This window comes from Alexandromys fortis, unplaced genomic scaffold (genome assembly GCF_014885135.2).
Source record: "Alexandromys fortis isolate MF-2015 unplaced genomic scaffold, M_Fortis_MF-2015_v1.1 scaffold_111, whole genome shotgun sequence".
Classification (NCBI taxonomy): Eukaryota; Metazoa; Chordata; class Mammalia; order Rodentia; family Cricetidae; genus Alexandromys; species Alexandromys fortis.
Genome location: NW_026067996.1, coordinates 4,116,575 through 4,137,307, shown reverse-complemented (window position 1 = coordinate 4,137,307; position 20,733 = coordinate 4,116,575). Strand labels below are relative to the sequence as shown.

General features: G+C 43.1%; 1 protein-coding gene across 20 annotated transcripts in view; it reads left to right on the top strand.

The window, feature by feature from the left end:
- The window catches only part of Magi1 (membrane associated guanylate kinase, WW and PDZ domain containing 1), a 602,777-nt gene that overhangs the window by 39,701 nt on the left and 542,343 nt on the right, over nt 1-20,733 (top strand). Inside the window, exon 1 of one of the 20 annotated variants that reach the window (XM_050160302.1) lies at nt 13,703-13,721. The exons of the other annotated variants lie outside the window; for them this stretch is intronic. The gene's annotated coding sequence lies outside the window, so the exon portion shown is untranslated. Of the gene's footprint in view, nt 1-13,702; nt 13,722-20,733 lie in introns of those variants that run through there. 20 annotated transcript variants of the gene reach the window in all.

The following is a 20,733-nucleotide window of genomic DNA, read 5'->3' as shown; positions in this document are numbered from 1 at the left end:
TGCCCCCAAAGTTTACAACCTCCTCTTTATGAGCTTTGAGGCTTTTTTTTTTTTTTCACTACATGAAAGGAATACTACTCTATAAAAATTGATACCTTATGAGCCTGAAGTTTTTACACCAACATTCTAGGAAAGCAAGGGTTAAAAAAACTGAATTGTTTCAGAGTATGATCTATAAATTCAAAATCAGTCACTATCTCTTGACTATGGTTAAATTAGGAAGGCCCAATCGGTTGTCTTAGTCTCTTAGGTCTCAATTTCTAAATATGCATTCTTTATTAAAAGAGCAAGTCAAGTTTTATCACTTGTTACTTCAGCAAATGTTTCTCGCCAGCCTGCTGGGGCAGTCGTCTTGGCACGAAGCGCTGCGTAACAAATCACCCTGCACTTGCTCATGCACATGAAGTAGCTCCACACTCACAGATGTGTAGGTTGCCCTGGGAACACTGCACATCTTATTCTGGAGGCTGGCCTTGGCCTTGGCATCACACAGTGTCAGTTTAGCATATACCTAGAGCCTGCCAGTGAGGTACAGTCCTCCCATTGAGCCTAGGATAGGAGGAGGGGAGGAATTTCTGCCAAAAAATAATAGACTCCACCACCGCTACTGCCATGTCGTGTGGGACCAGGTTTACGATGTGACTAAGATGGATGAAGTGTTTACTCTCATGGGAGTTTCTGCCCCTGTATGGGTGTGGTCATTGGAGGAAAAAACAATCAGAACATGAAAGCGAATTACCAAGCAAGTTATTTTCAGGTAGCAGCCAGAAGAAAACATGACTCAATGAAACTGTAATATGCACATTTTCTCATTTGTATTGCATTCTGTGTGACTGAGATGTGACTCTCGGTAGAGTGACATTACTCTAGGATGACAGCTCTTGGTTGCTGTGGGTCTTGGTCTACGGATAAGTTAGTGGAGGTTTTAGTGGTTTGAATTTTGTGTGGAGTCCTTCACAGTGCTGGTGAAGGTAATTGAGGAGATCTTCTGTCAGACCACAGCTGTTGAGGAAGAGACTGTGCCCATACACACATTTTTAAATGCTCCCTGCGGTAGAAATGGTTCTCCGGAAAGACTCCATGATCTCCAGGGGGTGGGGCGGGGAAAATGTGTGTGTGAGTGTGTGTGTGCACAAATACATACATGCACAAACACACACACACATACATAATATATCCGTCTCTACTAAGCAAATCGTGTTTCCCAGAGGACTAACTCCTTTTCAGCTGTGAGAAAATGGACAGGAGGTCACCCAAAAAGAGTCTGTAGAGATGATGTCATTTGTTGCCTTGTTCAGCAATAGCAAGAGTGGCTTGTGAAGCTGAATATAAGCCGTCATTTGATGGCTTACTCTGTTTGGGAGCCAGTACTGTTACAGCTGTTCCACACAAGCTGGAGGGTGCCATCCTTACTTTACCTGGCAGAGAGCTCCTGGTGCCGCACAGGGAATGTGGGTGTTCACCACCTGGCCCTGCCAGACGGGAGGAAGGAGCAGGGCTAGCGGAACTAGAAGTCAAGTTTCATTTTGTGGGTTTCAGGCTCAGTCTAGAGGGGTGATTGGAAGCAGGGGATTTTTTTCTCCTTAGTTTTTCATTTATAGTTATCACTAAATATATTCCAATGATGGGAAATTATGGCTTTTTACTTGCCACTTGGCAGCTGTGCCTGCATCTCTTTTTTAGTTTTTGGTGTATATTTTAAATCCAGTTAGGCTTCAGTGGGGTAGAATTATGAGACTTTAAAAAAGATGAAGTGTCGCACTGTTAATTTAGGGTTAGGTGCAGTATAAAAAGACAAGTTATAATTGTAGCTGGCCGTTATTGAGAGTTTCCTGTGTCCTGTGTCTTGGGCGAAGTGCTGGACATATGTGATGGCATGTGTTTTTGATATTTCTGGACACCTTACGGGTGGTTACTTGGGTGTTGTAATTATTCAGTGAGGAAACTGAAGGCCAGAGTCCAGTAGTTCCTCTTAGCTTATCTAGCTCCTGAGTGGTAGATTCAAGATTCCAGTCTACCTTTGTGTGCGGTGGGGCAGAGATTCTTAGAATACAATTACTTTTTTTTGGAAAGGAGAAAATACCCTGTATAATTGGTGCACAGACTTTTGTATGAAAGTGTCTCTTCCCGGAAGGCCCAGAGCACAGACGTAGGTAGTCACTGAGTGTTGTAGAAATAGTGCTCTGGAAACAGATACCTGAACAGGCACAGGAATTCTGGGTAGAGCTCTGTATGCTCAAGCAGAAGAGAGCGTGTGAGGTTGTTGAGCTTGGGGACTCAAGGAATAGGTTTCCTGATTCTCTCGAGTTCCCCTCGTCCCTTCAGTAACTTGAGTAAGTTCTAAATTCACCATTTGGGTCCTAATGATGCACTTTGGATTTGACCCTGTCTCAGAAAGTCCTTACTTGGCTGGTGAAATGATTTTGTGGGTGAAAGTGCTGGCCATGAAAGTTAGAGGACCTGAGTTCAACCCCTGAAACTCAGTGGTCGAAGGAAAGAACCAGTTACTCCAGGAAGATTCAAGACTATTGCCCTCTGTGTCAGTGTGCTCTCTTACACACACACACACACACACACTAATAAATAATAATAATAATAATAATAATAATAATAATAATAAATGAAAAGTCTTTTTAAGGGATTGTTAAATTCCTATAGGAAAAATGGGCAAAAAGAATGTACATGTTGGCTCTTTAAACTGTACTATCAAAAGAAGTTTGTGGATTTCTGATGATCTTAAAGCTCCGGTGTGTCCATATCTGCCTTTATTTATTGGACCCTCTGAGTGTGGCCAGTGTGAACGGCTCATGACCCATCGTGGCAATTGACTGCTGCACGGCACCACCAGGCAGCAGCTGTATCTCCAGGCTGCACTGCATTTGTTCTTACGTTGTTGCTATCTTAGCACCTCTCTGGAAATGTGTTTGTTGATGTCTGTCTACACCAGGGAGAAGCCAAGGCAGAATGAGTCATCGGAGGCTCACAGTTGCTTCTGTGTTTGTTCAGGGCCCGCAGTCTGTGAGAGAGGGTCAGGGTGAACAATGTCCTTATTCCCCCTCAGCGTATATGTTGGTGGAGGAATGGGCTAAGGACCCTGTGCCCTTGGTGTTTAGCACTTGACCATGTAACTCTTGGCTTTCTTCTTAGACCCTAGTCAAGAGAAATGGTAATTTTGTGTCTTTTCGATACACGGGACTAATCTATGTGGAAAACACAGGGAAACCGAACAGATCCAATTAGTGAAGTGGATTCAGTGATTGAAATTGTTCATTGGTTCTTTTATGTGTGCAAGTTATTCTTGGCTCCTACCTGGATGTCTTCCATGAGCCCAGTGTCTAGTGCATGCACTCACAGAACTCGCTATTTAACATTGCGGGCTTGGGACTGCTTTAAGGGAGTCTGTGACTTAAGCTAAGTAGTTTTGCTTGCCTACTGCTGTGTGCCATTCTAGCTGGGACCTCAGGCATGAGTGTGAAAGAGAGCTGGGGTGATGCTCAGTGGAAAAATGAAGTTGCTTTGTTGTATGAGGGCTGGATTTGACTCCCACACGTCTTCATAGAAAGCCCCGCATGGCTCTGTGTGCCCTTAATTCCTGCGCTGGAGGTCAGAGGCAAGTGGATCTTCTCTGGCCCGCAAGACCAGCTGAAAAGGCTTCCGATTCACTGAAAGATTATCTCCAGGCAGTAGGAAGTGACAGAGGGAGACACCTGAAGTCCTCTGGCCTCACATGCCTGTGCCTATCCACGTGTGCCCACACAGTCATGTGCATGCATCGGGGCGTCACTCTGAGTTGGGAGCACAGATTAGAGAATAAGAACATGAATCTTGTAATGGAGCAGGGATCATTCCAGGATGTTGGCTCTTACTTAATGCTCCCAGTCTGTGAGTCTTGTCTTCAGACTCCCCCCAAAACAACAACAGAACAATGGCCAGTGTTAACAGAAGTGCCCCTTCCTAGTAGTTTCAACTTGTCATCCTTTGATTCAAACAGAACTAGAAAGGAAAGAATTCTCCAAATATGTGATATGCATTCTTATTTCAAATTTTGTATATCACTTAAAATCTTCTGTGAGTTGGAAATTAGCCGTTTAAAGAAGACTAAAGATTTTGTTGAGATGGACTGGGGAGCACCTCACCTTAGCCTGGCCTCGAATTCACAGTCTTTTTGGATTGGCCTCTCAAGACATTCATCACCATGTCTGAGTTCATAGTCAAGCTTTAGTGGTTGGCAGTGCATGTCTGGGGCCATGTCTGAAGCAAGGTGTCCAGTTCACTATGGGAAGACTCCAGGAACATCGTGGCATGAGTCCATGCTAATCAGTCTCTCTGTGCTAGGGGCAAACTGGCTGATTTAGCACCCCAGGAACTGACATTTGAAGAATGAAACTTGAAACGTGCTGAAGATGAGTCTTGACAGCAACGCTCTGTGGATTTAGCGCTTTGAGCTAGAGTAGAAGAGCTTCCCTCACCAATGTAAACACACTGTGTGATTGGTTTGTATGTCAGTCTTCCAACATTCATGTCCTTAGCTCCCCTCCCCTCCCCTCCCCTCCCTTCCTCCCCTCCCCTTCCCTCCCTTCCTCTCCCCTCCTCTGGCTGTTGTGGAACTCACTTTGTAGACCAGGATGGTTTTGAACTCGCAGAGATCGACCTGCCTCTGCCTCCAGAGTGCTGGGATTAAAAGTGTGTGCCACCACGGCCCAGCCAACTTTTCCATTTTTTACTAGTGGTGGAATAATCACTGAGAACTGACCAGGAGTTTGTAATGCAGGTTTAGCCCTGGGGCCTGTCTTCTTTCTTCTGCTCTCTGCTGTAAGGACTCACGTGCACTTTCTTTCTCTTTGCATCCGAGTTGCCCTCTGAGTCTTGCCAGTTTTTCTGCCCCATCTTTGTCTATCCTTGACTTTGGTCCTTAAATGCTTTCATATTTTTTTTTTCATTTCTGACCTCCTGAAATAGATTTTACTAATGCTTTCCTTTTGATCAAATTACTTTACAAATTTTAATGTAGAAAAACCTGTTTAAGGAAAGACCGCTAACTTTCCCTAATATTCTTTAAAATGAGGATGTGACTGTTAACATAAAAAAGCAATTGTGCCTGGGAGCCCAGGTGGTGCACATCAATATGCAGACATTAGACTCACACACAAAAAGAACAGTGCATTTAAAAATGCACCTGGATATGGGGCGTGTAGCCCAATGGTAGAGTGCTTATCGACCGTATATAAGAACCTGGATTTGGTCCCCTTAACTTTGAGAAGTCTTTTAACTGTTTTAACAAAAATCATTTCACCGACCACCCCTTGCACATAGACTATTAATGCATGCTTACTCTGCAGTCTGTGTGACACATGTTTTCAAGGAGAGATATGAATGTGGTCCAATACAAAGCTATAAATTTAATCAACATTATGAGGAATTTTTTTGTGTGATTTTTTTCTCTTTAATTCAACTGTGTTTCTCCAGTGTGAGCTTTGTAAATAGGATCATGTTGTAATTGCAAAAGGCAGGATATACCTGGACATGTAGCATGCCATTGTATTCATGAGGGAAGATAGGGGAAAAATCCTAGTGTCTCGAGCCTCACTAATGACAGAAATTCCTGAGAATGATATATAGATATAGGTCCTTTTTCTAAAACTGCTTAAGTGAGTCTAGCGTGCATCCGTGAAGTCTAGAACATGTTGAAATGTCCGTACCGGTTTTAGTCTCTGTTTTAACCTTGGCTTGTTATTATTTGCATGCTAATTCTTTCAGAGAGTTCATTTCCAGATCTAGGTTCTACGGCTATGCAGAGGTGAGGATAGGTCTCTGATAGTGTCTGCACTGGGAACACTTGAGTTTTCCAATTTTAGGTCACCAGCCAGAGGAGTAACTTCAGCAGTCTGAGCGTGTAGGCTTATTTCTGACCCTTACTAACATGAGGATTCCAGACAATTCTCTCTTTAGGAACCCGAGTTAACTCAGCCGTCAAGTGGGAGACTAACCCTTGTGTGTATCTCCCCAAGTTGAGTAAGGGTCAAGTGAGGAAATGAACATTTATTTTTCTCATGTAGTATGTATTGATTACATATTATAATATGTATACTATGCCCTCTCTGCTCCTTCTAGTTCCTTCCCACTTCCCTTCCCATCTGGATTCACCCCTTTGTCTTTCATTCGAAAGAAAAAGGCTTCTAAGGAATAATACAATCAATTTAATATAATATGTTATGATGTAATATGACAAAACAAAAGCTAACATGTCAGAATAGGCAAAAAAAAATAGAAAAAAAAAGAGCTCAAAAGAAGGCACAGAACACATTCAGAGACCCACTTATTGGTACACTCAGGAATCCTGTTAAAACACTAAACTGGAAGCCATAATACATAAACAAAGGACCTGTAGTGTAAAAAGAGAAAAAATACATAAATAAGAATAAAAATAATATAAACTAAAAAAGGACCCTGCTGTGAGAGCTCCTTCAGCCAATAGCCTTTAAGATACTATGCCCTAGTAGGCTGGTTTTATATTATATTTCTATTTCTATTACAAAATATTATATTTATATTATATTACAAAATAATCCCATACTAGTTCAGAATTATGTATAATAAAGAGTTATTTATTTACGGGTAGACTCACAGATCACAGTCCTCTGCACAAACAAACAGGGAATAGAACGAACAGGGAACAGAATGAACAGGGAAGACAAACCGAATCTAGCAGCCGGAAGCGAGAGCCAGAAGCAGAGTCGAGCACATGCTTTACAGCTGCATTTATATTATAAGAGACCACACCCAAGTGGGCGGGTATCTTAAAGGCTGTTGACTGAAGGAGCTCCCACAGCACCCACACATTATGATACAAGGAACCTCCACATGGAGCTCATTTTCTATTGCTCAAACTGCCATTAGTTCATTTTCTGTTGACTGTCGACTGTTGGGTGTGCATCCTACCCTTAAGAATAGTTTGTTTCTTCAGTGAGGTTCCCTGGGAGAAGTTGGTATCATTTGGAGAAAGCTGCTGGGTTAGAGATGGCGGCTTGTGTCCACTTCTTTTAGCTCAAGGCCACTGCTGCAGACCAGTGCAGGCGGTGTGCATGGTGCCTCAGTCTCTTAGTTCATGTGTGTGTACCAATCATGGTGGTTTAGAGGCCTTGTTTCCCTGGTGTCCTCCATTCCCCTGGCTCTTACACGCTGCCTTCTCTTCCCCAGATGTCTCTAAGCCCTGAAGGGAGGAATTTGGTGGAGACATCTCATTTAGAGCTGAGTGTTCAGAGCTCTCTCACTCTGCATGATGTCTGGCTATGGGTCCGTTTCCATCTGTTGCAGGGGGAAGCTTCTCTGTTTGATGGCTGAGCAAGGCACAGACCTATGAGTAGAGCAGAGTGTCATCAGGAGTCATTTTATTGCTACTTTATTTCTTTTCTTTCTATCTTTCCCCCTCTCCAACGATAGTATTTGAACTTTCCCAAGGCTATCTAGCCTCAGGTTCTCGGTCACCCAAGAAGTATTGGGTAGGTTCTCTGCCTTACTGTTGTAAAGGTATTGGGGGTTTAGTAAATACTGTCCCTAAGAAGGTCTAGGGGAAGATAAAAACTGTCAGAGGCCTTGAAGGAGGAAATATTTCACATTAGTGATGATCATTTTAAACAGCGAATTCTTGCTAATTACAGAGCCTACTCTGTGTCCTCACTCTTGGACTGTGATTGTCCTCAGTATGGGACAGCTGAGCTCATCTTAATACTTGAACTGCAGCTGCTAATCACAGCCGAGTAAACCTATGGGCAGTTTGATTGCCGCATCTGTAAGCGTGACTCTCCTTCACCGCATCTCATCGTGCAGTTATTTGTTCTTACTGTTATTTTGCTCTGCCTTTGTTCTCCTCTGTGGGCAGCATCCCGGAAGCTGCAGGCTTCTGCAGCCTTGGTAGTAGTCTTCCATTGCAGTATGGAAGGTCTTGAGTGGAAACATGGAGGGCAGGATAAATGGCTGTCTTGCTGGGCTGCCACTGAACTTGGGGGTGATTTTTAGATCCCTACATTTACTTAAGGGGCCAGTTGCTGACATTGTGCAGAAACAATTAAACTTCTGTTAATTTTCAACTCAAAGACAGTCAACCTCTTTGGCATCTAGGCTTTGTAGGTTTAGAAAAATAGAACACCATAGACAACCTGGATTTAGGTCATTACAGATTTAGTAATTTACAGAGGTTATTGTTTCCAGATAATCACTCATGTTGCTTTCTTTGATTGCAATATCACAAGCTTCCTTCTGAGATGCTCTGAAAAGCCGGGTGCTTGTTCTCGGCGCTTCATTTTTTTTTTTTTAACTTTAAAAGTGGCCGGAGAATGACTGCAATTGTATCCTCAGTGTGCTTTCAGATTTAAGTTCTCATTTTGTCCTTTTGGCACGAGGAGGTCATTAAAAAGGAATTATCCTTGCTTAATGACACTAGCAAACAGTGATGACAAGAGAAAAATTGCTTGAGTGAAAAGTGTTTTTCGTATGTATTCTTGCCTTGTGAGTGACATCAGGCAAATTCCTTAGCCTCTATGAACTAAACTTTGAGCAACTGTGGTTCCATGCATGGATGTTTGAGGAATAAAAATCACATGAATGCCATTGTGATTCAGCACACTGTTTTTATTTGCTGAGATAAAGACAAGTCAATGATGGAAATAGGAAAGAACAGTTCATAGACCGTCAGCTGCTTGGTCCTGAGTGAGAATTGGCACATCATTCGTTAGTGCCACCCTTTTGTTCCTGTTATTCTATGCTGCTTATTTGTTTAGTAACTTCTTACACCATCCAAGAGACCAATTGGATGGCTATTTTTTAGTGGGCAGATGGACTTCCTGGGCCTTTCTTCAGCTTTTGGAGGAGTTGGGGAAGCATGGGTGTTTAGAAGTTGATGTTTGTGGGTGTTGTCCTTGGCAGTAGGGCTCCAGCTATCAGTTTGCAGAGAGCAACCCATTTTCTTAGCAACAGCTTGAATTGTTAGGGGATTTCCACGGGACATCCTTGGTCCACAGCTCAGTTGAATGCAACTTAGTCCCACCACTGGAAGCTTTGCCTGGTGACAAGAGATGGCCAGTTGAGACTCTGTATTCCCCATTCCTAGGGGTCTTCATTAAGATCACCTTCATAGATTCTAAGAAGTTTCCACTGTACTAGGTTTCCCCACCACCCTTCAAATGCCCTCCAATTCCCCATCTCTCCCTGTACTCTCTGTCTCCACACCATCTCTTTCCCTGCCAGATCCCCTGGAATCCTGTCCCCACCCGCCCCCAGTCTGACTGTAAAATCAATTCTATTTCTCCCTATACATCTATACATCTCCTCTACACCAGTCTTCTTTACCTGACCTCTTTGGGTATATAGATTGTAGCTTGGTTATCATTTACTTAATGGCTAGTATCCACTTACAAGTCAATATATACCTTATCTTTATGGATCTGTGTTACCTCATTCAGGATTTTTTTTCTAGTTCTATCTATTTGCCTGCAAATTTTATGATGTCGTTTTTTTTAAACAATTGAATAATATGCCATTGTGCAAATGTACCACAGTTTCTTTATCCATTCTTCTGTTGAAGGATGTCTAGGTTGTTTCCAGTTTCTGGCTATTATGAATAGAGCAGCAATAAACATGGTTGAGCAAATGTCTCTGTGGTAGGCTGAAGTGTTCTTTGGTATATGCTGAAGAGTGGTATAGCTAGATCTTGAGGTAGATCAATTCCCAACTTTCTGAAGCCAAGCAGATGCCTACATGGAACCCTTACCCCAGTGTTCTAGTCTCTTTGTTATGGAAAGGTACTCTGTAGGCTACCAGAAAAGAAATGTGGACACCAACCAAGCCATAAAACCTTTGACCTACAATCTGTCCTGCCTGAAAAATATGTTAGGGCAATAGTGGCACAGAACTTGTGGGAATGGCTCACCAATGTCTGATTTGACCTAAGGCCAACTCTATAAGATGGAACCCATACCTGAGATTGCTTGGGTAGTCGAGAACTAGAGACTAGCTAGCCCAGAGATCTTGGGTAAAACCAAACACTACTATTCTTAAAAAAAAAAAAAAAATTAGTAAAATGACTTCTGATGATATTCTGCTATACTCATAGATCCAGTCATCATCAGAGAGGCTCACTCCAACAGAAGACGTGAACAGATGCAGAGACCCACAGCCTTCAGACATTATGTGGATACAGTCTAAATTGGAGTTTTTCATCAAATCCCTCCCCTCAGAGCCCAGGAAATCCTGTAGAAAAGGAGTAGAAAAATTCTAAGAGTCAGAGGGGATGGAGGACACCAGGAAGCACAGGGCCTCCATGGGTCTGCAAGAGGTTCTCGTGTATATTACAGCTATCAGCTTAGTATTTTCATGGGACTCCTGACAGAGTGAGTGCCAACTCTTGGGCCTGCTCTTGGGACTCTTTTCCTCTAGTTGGGTTGCTGCGTCCAACTTTGATATGATAGTTTTTGCTTAATCTTATTATATTTTATTTTGTCATGTTTGATTGTTGTCTCTTAGATGCCTGTTCTTTTTTTAATGAATTGAGACAGAAAATGGAGTGGATCTGGAGGGAAGGGTAAGTGTGTGTGTGTGTGTGGGGGGGTACTTGGAGGAGTGGAGGGAGGGGAAACTAGAATCAGGATATATTATACAAGAAAAAAATCTGTTTTTCATAAAAGGAAAAAAAAGATGTTGGGTTTTGGAGTACTGCTGACTTTGGGTTGTAGATACTGTTTCTTTGATTTTTGTCTCATTGATGTTGGGTACAAACTTGATTTCTTTGAGCTTCAGTTTGCTCAGCTACAGAACCGGGATATTGTAGCCCCTACTAAACAACTGTTGTATGAGATTTCATATTAGATATGTGAAATGGCCAGTGATGTGTGCCCAGAAGATGGCATGTGTGTAATTTACATGTTATTGTGTGTGTGTGTATGAGAGAGAGAGAGAGAGAGAGAGAGAGAGAGAGAGAGAGAGAGAGAAAGAGAGAATGAATGTGGAGAACAGAGGTCATTCTCCAGGGTCTTTCTGAATTGATTTCTATATTATTATTATTATTTTTCAAGACAAAATTTCTCTATGTTGCCCTGATATATGACACTGATGTGGGAGTGTCATATATCAATCTGTTGATTTCATTGGTTAAGCAATAAAGAAACTCCTTGGCCCTGATAGGTTAAAACATAGGTGGGAGGAGTAAACAGAATAGGATGCTGGGAGGAAGAGGAAGTGAGCTCAGACTCTGCTCAGCTCTCCTGGGTAGACTCGACGGCTCTGCTCTCCCAGGCAGCTCCGACCCAAGATGGACTTAGGCTAGAATCTTCCCGGTAAGCGCACCTTGGGGTGCTTACACACATTATTAGAAATGGGCTAGTCCAGGTGCGAGAGTTAGCCAAGAAGAGGCTAGATATAATGGGCAAGCAGTGTTTAAAAGAATACAATTTATGTGTTGTTATTTCGGGCATGAGCTAATAGGCGGCTGGGGTGCTAGGGACGCAGCCCCGCCGCACTTATTTCAACAGATGTCCTTTTGTCCTGGACCTGGTTCTGTACACCAGGCTTTCCTGGAACTCAGAGATCCGCCTGCCTCTGCTGTCTGAGTACTGGGATTAAAGGTGTGCTCCACCATTTCTGGCTTCCACCTTATGTTTTGAGATCTGGAACTCTCTAGCTGGTTAGAAAACCTACAGGATCCTCCCATCTTCATCTCCCCACTGGGATTCTAGGCACACTAGTTTTGTTTGTGTGTGTTTTGTTTTCTTTCCCGACTTTGGTTCTGGAGGCTCCGACACAAACATTTATTCTTCCTCAGCAGGCATCTCAGCAGCCCTGCATGCTACTGAGGATTGTGCCAGCTAAAAATCCTCTTAATGCTGCAGGATTGGAGATTTAAAACTATGCACCTAACTACTGATAAAAAGCAAGAAACTTTTTACTTTCCATTCTTTCCCTCCCTGTTCTTTCATCTTATCTGGAGCTGGATTCAATCTGGAGCTGCAGATTTGCCCTCCCCCCTGGGCTTAGTGCTTCGGCCATCTGTCTATTTTCACGTGGCTTGAGGGTGAAGTCAGGGCTTAGGAGAAGAGCTTCCATCACAGGTGAGCTTAAGATCTGCCTGAGGTTTTAGCTCACACCCTCCTGGACTCAACTTAGGCCAGCTGCATGCCCCTCTCTGTTGCTAGGTCTCCCACTTTAAGGTATAGCCTAGAGGGAAAGGCCAAGTGTCTGTCCTCCACCTTCCTGCCCCTGGCCAGGGAGCCATTTCATCCCATCTGTCTGGCAGAAGTGCAGAGATAACTCTGGGGAAATTCCTGAATAGATTTAAAGAGAAAAGAAATGGCAAAGCCAGCTATAAAAATGATGGCATATTTAAATATTTACATCCAATAAATTAATACTTCCAGTGTATTTATAATATGCCGTGAGGAGTGACTGCCATAAAGGAGGTAATTAGGGTTTTATAAAAATAGTCATTGTAAGTGTCTGGCGGATGTGAGATGGTAATAGGGCTCATGTGGAACATCGGTGGTGTACGGCTGTTCCACTCCAGTCCACTCATGTCAGTGACTGTCATGTGGGCTCTGTGCAGGAGCTGATGTTGAAGCCATTTGTAGCTGTCAGACCCAGACTCAAACTTCCAGGCTTCCTGGTGGATCTTATCTTTAAAAAAAATTATGAGGCCGGCATAGTGGTTCATTCCCGTGATACCAGCTCTCTTGCGGAGAGGTAGGAGGATTGCTGTGTGTTCGAGGCTAGCCTGGACTTCATAGTGAGGTTTAGACTAGGCTTTGGCTACATTGTGAGATATCTCAATCTTTTTTGTTTTCAGTTTTGAAAACTTGTTTCTTAATGTTGATGAGCACAGATGTTGTAATGAACGATGTTTCTTCGAGAAAACCTGATGTACATCATAAAGTAAACTTGTTTGCTTTCTGACATAAGTATTTGCTTCTCTTTATTGTGGACTTACTATTTCTTTCTCCCCTTGCTTTCTGCTCCAGTAGTTATAATTTATGGACCATCGCTTACTTATGCTGCCCTTTGAAGTTGTGAAAATTATGCAAAGTTCTTTTATCTCAAAAAATGTAGAGGACAGTGATGTTCTCTGGCCTCTCTGTGAAACTGCTTTCAAAGCCCTTGTATGTGTTTGGGCCGTGGACCTTTCTGTCTTTTGAAATGGCTGTAGCAAGCGGCTTGGATTAAGAGACTCTGAACAATGTGACCTAATAGGCAGGTCCAAGTTTGGGTGCTTTCTGAGCCTACATCTTGTTTTCAGATAAATACCAGGTTTAAACATTTTAAATTCAAATTAAAGGCTTGGTGAGTAGTCTTTTAAACAAGGCATTTCTTTGTTCTTTTTTGTTCCTCATTCTCGCAGGCTCTTTCTCCTTTCGTCACCCAACATTCCTCCTGGAGGTGGGGAGATGTGAATTGGGAGCGGACTGTCAACTGTGGAGATAGGACTGCCAGTTACCCAGCCCTTCAGGCCTCAGTTTTTTTACTTTGGAAAATGAGAGTAGTGCTGTCGTTTCCTAAGTGGGGAGTTGCTAATCTGTAGAAAGTATGTAAAGTGGTGTGTGGCACCCAGGGGAAGCACGCACTGTGTCGCCATCATTATCCCCACTCAGCCACTGTGACTCATCGCATACTGATGGGAGGCAGGAGAGGGGACTCAGTAGTAGAACACTTGCTCAGCGTGCACAGGAAGAGGAAGCGTAATGGTATGTGCGTTTGAAAATGCCCCGATGACCCATTATTTTGCCTGTGTTTGTGTGTGTGCATGTGTGTGTCTGCTTATGTATATGTCTGTGGGAACATGCATGTGGAGGCAAGAAGGCAACCTTAGATTTTGTTTCTCAGAATCTGTTTACTTTTGTCCAGATTTATTTTAATTTTAGTGTATGTATATGTCTGTGTGTGGGTGCGTGGTCTGTCCTGGGCATCTAGGTGCTTGTGGAGATCGTTGTGCCAGAGGAGGTCGCTGGGATTCGTTCAGCTGAAGCTACAGGTGGTTGGGAGCTGTCTGATGTGGGTGCTGGGGACCAAATTTGGGGTCTCTGCAAGAGTTGCTTTCACTCAGTCACTGAGCTGTCTTTCCTGTCTGGCCTTTTGAACCAGTGGCTCCAGTGGGCTGTGCTGGCTGGGTAGTGAGCCCAGATAACTTCCAGTCTCCTCCTCAGTGCTGAGATTATAAACACAAACCATATCTGATCTTTTTCTTTTAAATGTGGGTTGTGGGGGATCAATTTACTTTTGCAAGGCAAACATTTTATGGACTGAGCTGTCTTCCTAATCCTTCATTGGCTTTCTTAATGGTTGGAGTGCTAGTATTTACAATCCAGAACTTAGAGAAAGAAGGGTTTCTGTGTTACTGTATCTTCAAGCTTAGCATTTATTTAACTAAAAAAGTAAATTTTGTTTTTATTAGGATACTCATGCTGAAGGGGACAGTAGTGGCCAGTCTGTATTTCATATCACCACCCTCTTTTCAACAGACTTTTTGTATTTTTGAGACAGGTATCACTGTGTGGCTCTGGCTGGTCTAGAACTGGTTTTGTAGACTGCACTAGCCTCTAACTCCTAGAGGTCTACCTACTTCTGCCTCAAATGCTGGATTCTAAACATGTGCTAACATGTCTAGCTTTTAAACAGTTTTTAAATATTTTTATCCCAAAATAGTACAGGATCCTAGTCTCATTGTTTTGTGCCTGGAAAACAAGTTTCCCTTTTGCCTTGAGATGCCCAACCTGAGACACACAGTTGAAGTCTTGTCCAAGGTTAAGGTGGGAGAGGGTGTACCACCTCTCAGTTCTCTTCAGGTAGCCTTTCTACCCCTCCTTTGCAAACGATGGCTAACACCCCCCACCCCCTGTGAATCACTGAGAAGGTATGACTTTCAGAAGACCGTTATTTGCTTGGTTTGTGAGGAATTGAAGAGCCACAGTCTTGCCCTGATCATGTAAGACGAAGAATATTCCTGGAGAAGTTCTAGGAGCTTGCTACAGGTCATTTTTTCCTTCCTTCCTTCCTTCCTTCCTTCCTTCCTTCCTTCCTTCCTTCCTTCCTTCCTTCCTTCCTTCCTTCCCCCTCCTCGCCAACATTTTAACCATTTTTTATTTGTTCGTTTGTGACGTGGTTTCTCTGTGTAACAGCTCTAGCTGTTCTTGAACTCACTTTGTAGACCAGGCTGACCTCAGAACTCACAGAGATATGCCTGCCTCTGCCTTCTGAGTGACGTGATTAAAGGCATGCACCACCATGCTTGGCAGCAGCTTATTCTTAACGCTATCTGAAATGAGAACTTTGGATCAAGGAAGACTTTTGGGTCATATCCCCCCACCCTGCCTTTGGAGATAGGATATCTCTAGGTGGCCCTAGATGGTCTCAAACTCACAAAAAATTTGCCTGCTTTTACCTCTTGAGTGTGAGATGAAAGTTGTGCAGCACCATGCCTGGCTATAAAAGTTCTTAATTCACCCTGTTTTTAAATTTAATTTCTTCTGTGCAGAATGACCTCCATGGGCCATTTGGTGCCTGGTCACTTTGATCATATACACAGATGTTCTTAATGGACAAGGAGAGGTGGATGAGATTAGTTGCTACATGAAGTCCTCCTTGTTGAAAATGTAACCATAGGAGACAGAAAGGTTGTAATATTTCCATGTTCCAAGTCTGGAAACTTTCTTGGACTGTCATATTACAAATGGTTAATCAAAATGAAGATCAATTAAGTGTGTGCTGGGCTTATCTGACCCGCTTAGGTCGGAACAACTCAACTTTTTTACCTTGGCATTTTGAAACCTTTTTTTAAATACTGTTTTTCTAGTATATTATAATTACCTTATCCCTTCCCCGTCTCTAGACCCTCCCATATGTCCACTCCTTGCTCTCTTAAATTCACGGCCTCTTTTTCTTTAATTGTGTGTGTGTGTGTGTATGTGTGTGTGTGTATTTCCCTCCCTCCCTCTCCCTTCCTCCCTCTCCCTCCCTCCCTCTCCCTTCCACCCTCTCTCTTTCTTTCTTTTCCTCACTGTATAGCCCTGGCTATCCTGGAACTCATTATGTAAAGCAAGTTGACCTCAAACTCACAGAGATCCTCCTGTCTCTATGTCCTGAGTGCCTGGAGTAAACACATGTGCCACCACACCCGGTTTGTATGTGTGTGTTCTTAAATGCATAAACACAACCTGCTTAGTTCATATAATATTACTTGTATATATATGCTTTCAGGACTGACCATTTGGTACTGGATAGCCAATTGATGTGTTCTTCCCTGGGGGAGACTATTTCTCTCCTACTTAGCATTTCTTAGTTGCCTATAGTTTATTGTGTAGGGTTGAGGCCTCATGGGCTTTCCCCTGTTCACATTAGCATGTCTGTTGATGTCATCCTTGTTTAGATCAGGGTTAGGCAATCATGTTGGTGAGACTTAATGGTATAGCTTCTGATATTTCTAGGAGAATCAATCTCATAGCAACTTCCCTATTCTTCTGGTTCTTAAAGCTTTCTGCCCCTTCTTCCAGAATGATCCTGGATCCGAGGTGCAGAAGTTATATGGCAGATGTATCATTTGGGACTGGGCTCTACAACTGTATGATTTGATTGATTGTGGTTTTCTATAGTGGTCTCTATCTGTTGCAGAGAGAAGTTTACTTGATGAGGGATGAGGATTACACTTATCTGTGGATATAATGATAAATATTTAGAATATAATTAGGGTTCATGTTGGTTTAGTAAAGTGGTGGTTATAGGTTCTTGAAGCTTAAAAAAATCTTTTCTAATATATGATTATTTGCTAACTGCCTCTTTGAAGGAAATGTCAATATTGTCACAGAACATTGGAGGCTATGTTCACAAGAAAGCCAACATTACTCACAGCGAGTTGAGATAGACCTAATTTAGCCCAACTTTTCCTCCCTCCCTCCCTCCCTCTCTCCTTTCTTTTTTTCTCTTCCCTCTTCCTTTTCCTCCCTCACAAATTGGAAACAGAAATTTGAAACACTGAAACTAGCACTCTTATAATACTACCAATGTTGAACTTTCCCAATGACTTTGTTGAGAATGATGAGTAATCAAAGTTAGGCTGCTGACACAGGAGGATAGCTGTAAGTTAGAAACCAATCTGGTCTTTGTAGCAAGTTCAAGGCCAGCCAGGGCTGCAACTGAGCCTAATATTATCCTTAGATGAATTGTCTCATGAATCTGAGCCAGGGTAAATCTCCAAGTTCAAATAGCAGAAGTGTATAATTAGGTAAAAGGATCGAAACAGGCCAGCCAGCTCTAAAACTAGCTCTTGGCTTCATATTCTCCAGGTGTAAATTCCTGCAGTCCTGGTCCTCTCACCACGGACATGTCCTAAGGGAACCTCTGTAACGTTTGTTTTGGCTTAGATGGGAAGGTGAGGTTATTTTCTTCTGGATGCATGCATTACGTTTGCAATGTCGGTGAGCCTTAGGAGTGTACTTGGTAAATATTCTAAGGATACCATTTCTTACGTTTAGCTTATGTTGAATCTCAGTCCTTCAAGCTGTTTAGGGGTTGATGCTTTGAGGATAATGTAATTGTTTTCAGCATTCGAAGTGACAGGTGCTAATGGAGTCAGATTTTAAGTCTACTTGCTTGGGGTTGACTTGTGTGGCCATATGTCCCCTTGTGGTTGCTGCGGGATGAAGAACTTCAGCTCTCTGCTCTTCTGGTCGCGTATTCTTGGGCAGGTGATGCATCCTGTGCCGTGCGTTAGTATCCTGAGAGAATGGAGGTAGCAATAGCACCTGCCTCTCAGGGTAGTTATGAGAATGACATCAAATGACTAACGGATACATGCAGATTGACTGGCAGGATGCCCTACACAAGAAGCTTCAGATGCTAAGAAACTACTCAACTCGGAAGAGGGATACCCAGGGAAGGGGCTGGGTGAGGCAGTTGCCAGAATTAGGAAATTGAAGAGGAACTGAAACCTCATCAGTGTATTATATTTAAATTTATTACTTTTCCTTTTATACTTTTTAGTGCTGAGTGTCGAACCCAGAACCTCACATATGCTAAGCATGTGCTCCACCACTGAACTGAATTCCTAGCTCCAGTGTACTCCTTTTAAAAGTACAAGTTAACGATAAGGTCCACACATTGTAGAAGTGAAGTTCTGTGAGATCCTGCCCTTGCACCCTCCTGCCTCACTTTTCTTCCTGATATCTGGATCCATCAGTTGCTGAGAGATATTTTGTCTAAGAACTTTGGGCTCATTATTACCAAGAATGGCGACCAGTTTGCTGTGACCCTGTGATTGGTTAGTTCTTCTTGAGTCTCCAGCCTGTGTTTTCAGGAGGACTCCTCTCTGCAGTCAAGGCTGCAGTATGATCCTGAAACACTAATCTTATGGTATTTTGAGTAGAATGGTTCTGTATTTTTGGTCTCATGACCTGACACAGCCCATCTAGCCTATCCTGTTCACACAGAGGCTCTTCATTTAGGAACCCCCTGAACTCCAGCCAGCAAGTTTATTAATGCAGCAATTCAAAGAGGTGGGGCATAATTCCCATTCCTGATCTTGACCCATATCTCAAAAACAAAATGAAGAGGGAGGAGGCGGAAACTTTTTTTTTTCCTTTTCTCAATTAAAAAAAAAAAAAGGAAGTTCCGGTTTTGCTCATCCTTGTCTGAGCATTTTAAGGTTTCTATGAAGGGAGAGCAAAGCCATTTAGATTCCATGAAGCCACAAGAGCTGTGAGTTTAACAAGCACATCCCTAAGGAAGTTAATCAGGTTTCCTTGGGGTTGCTGGGCTACGATGCTTGGAAGAAAAATAGCACCACCCTGACGAGTAAGAATAGCAGAAACCACATGTCCCTGTGAGCTTGCAGCCAACTGCTCCTGAAGGAAATGGAATTTAGCTGCTAGGCTGGTTTTTGTTGGATAGCGTTTTGATTAAGCAACAGGTTCCTTCCCAGCCTGGGAATGTGATTTATTAAAGATACAAATGTGATCTGAGGTGTGAGTGGTTTTGTGTGTGTGTCTCTGTGGGTGTGCATAGTGGGGTAGGTTGAGACTAAGTTTTGTTTGACAAATAATTGTAAGAAAATTTGACTGGGTTTCATGTTGAATTCTTACATATTTTTCCTTTTTTTGTTTGCTTGTTCTTTGTTTTGAGATAGGGTCTCACCATGTAGCCTTGGCTGGCCTAGAGCTTTCTATGTAGATCAGGCTAGCTGTGCACTCATAGAGATCTGCTTGCCTCCGCCTCCCCAATACTGGAATTAGAGACATGTGTTTTCCCTACCTTGATACCTGTATATGGCTGTAGCAAAAACCAAACCAAAACAACTCTTGACTCTTCTAAGTTGATCCCTGCCTGGCTCCTGGAATTAAGGAACAAGATAAGAGTAAATAAGGTATATATTCAGTTTGTTGGAAGAGGGAGGTGTTGCTTTTTTGGATCCTTAAAATCACTGCCTTGTGAATGAAGAAATTGGGGACTGACTCACCCCTGTGGTGTGATTCAAATGACTCTTGTGCTGGTGATGAAGGCAGAGTCAACAGTGGGGCTGGCCATCGGGTCCCTTATTAGTGATTATTTGGGTGGGATAGGAGCCAGAAAACCATTAGGGCAGGAGTTGAGTCAGCCTTCTGCAGTCCTGTCTTCCCAGCACGCTAGGTTCTAAGAGTCTTCAGTGAGCAGAACAAAGGTCACTGCTCTCTTGGCAAGGTGTCAGGTTGTCCTGAGTAAGGTCATGGATTTGAGGCTGGGAAATAGATAGGTCGGTCAATAAAGTGTTTGCTGCACAACCATGAAGGCCTGAGTTTGTTCCCCAGAATCCATATGGAAAATCCAGATGTGATAGCACGTACTTGTCTTGTCCTGGACTTCTGGCCTCCACACACAGGTGCATACCATGTGCACCTGCAGCTTCATATACATTGTACCTGGACACACACCAACACCCCCCCTAACCATCCAGCAGGCCTCAATAAAGAGTGTGCATATACACCCTAAACTAACCTCTTAGAAACTGTATGTCTTGAGTAGATTATGTGCTTTTTTTATTTTTTACAAATAAGCTCATTTGTAACAAACTTATTCCTTGCCTTACACAGTTGTGAGAATTAAAGTGCACAGCTTCCATACTTAGTTTCTCTCCTTCCCTCCTTCCCTGGAACTCTCTCTGTGGACCAGGCTGGCCTTGAACTCCCAGAGATCCACCTGCCTCTGCCTCCTGAGTACTGGGATTAAAGGTGTGCACCACCACTGTCTGGCTAGAGATTTATTTATTTATTGTGTATACAGTGTTTGGTCTGCATGTTTGTCTGCAGGCCACACCAGAAGAGGTCACCAGATCTCATTACGGATGGTTGTGAGCCACCAAATCATTGCTGGGAATTGGTCTCAGGACCTGGAAGAGCAGCCAGTGCTATTTACCTCTGAGCCTTCTCTCCACACTCAAGGCTTAGTTTTTCTTAGTTGCCATTTTTTCATAGCTTTTTGTTCTTATGTGTATATGTATGACAGATAAGAGACACCCTGCTGAGCAGAGGTGAACAAGGTAACTGCCAGCAGTGAGGGATCAGGGATCATGGTGGAGCAGCCTAAGATCTACTGCTCAGAGAAGGCCTGATGGAGACAGGACCTGGGCTCAGGGTGTTGCAGAGTCAGAGGATCTCGGGCAGATGAGATCCTCAGTTCCTGGCGACAGAGGAGCCTTGGCAAGGCTGGGGAAGAGTAGCAGGTTGTTGAGGCACA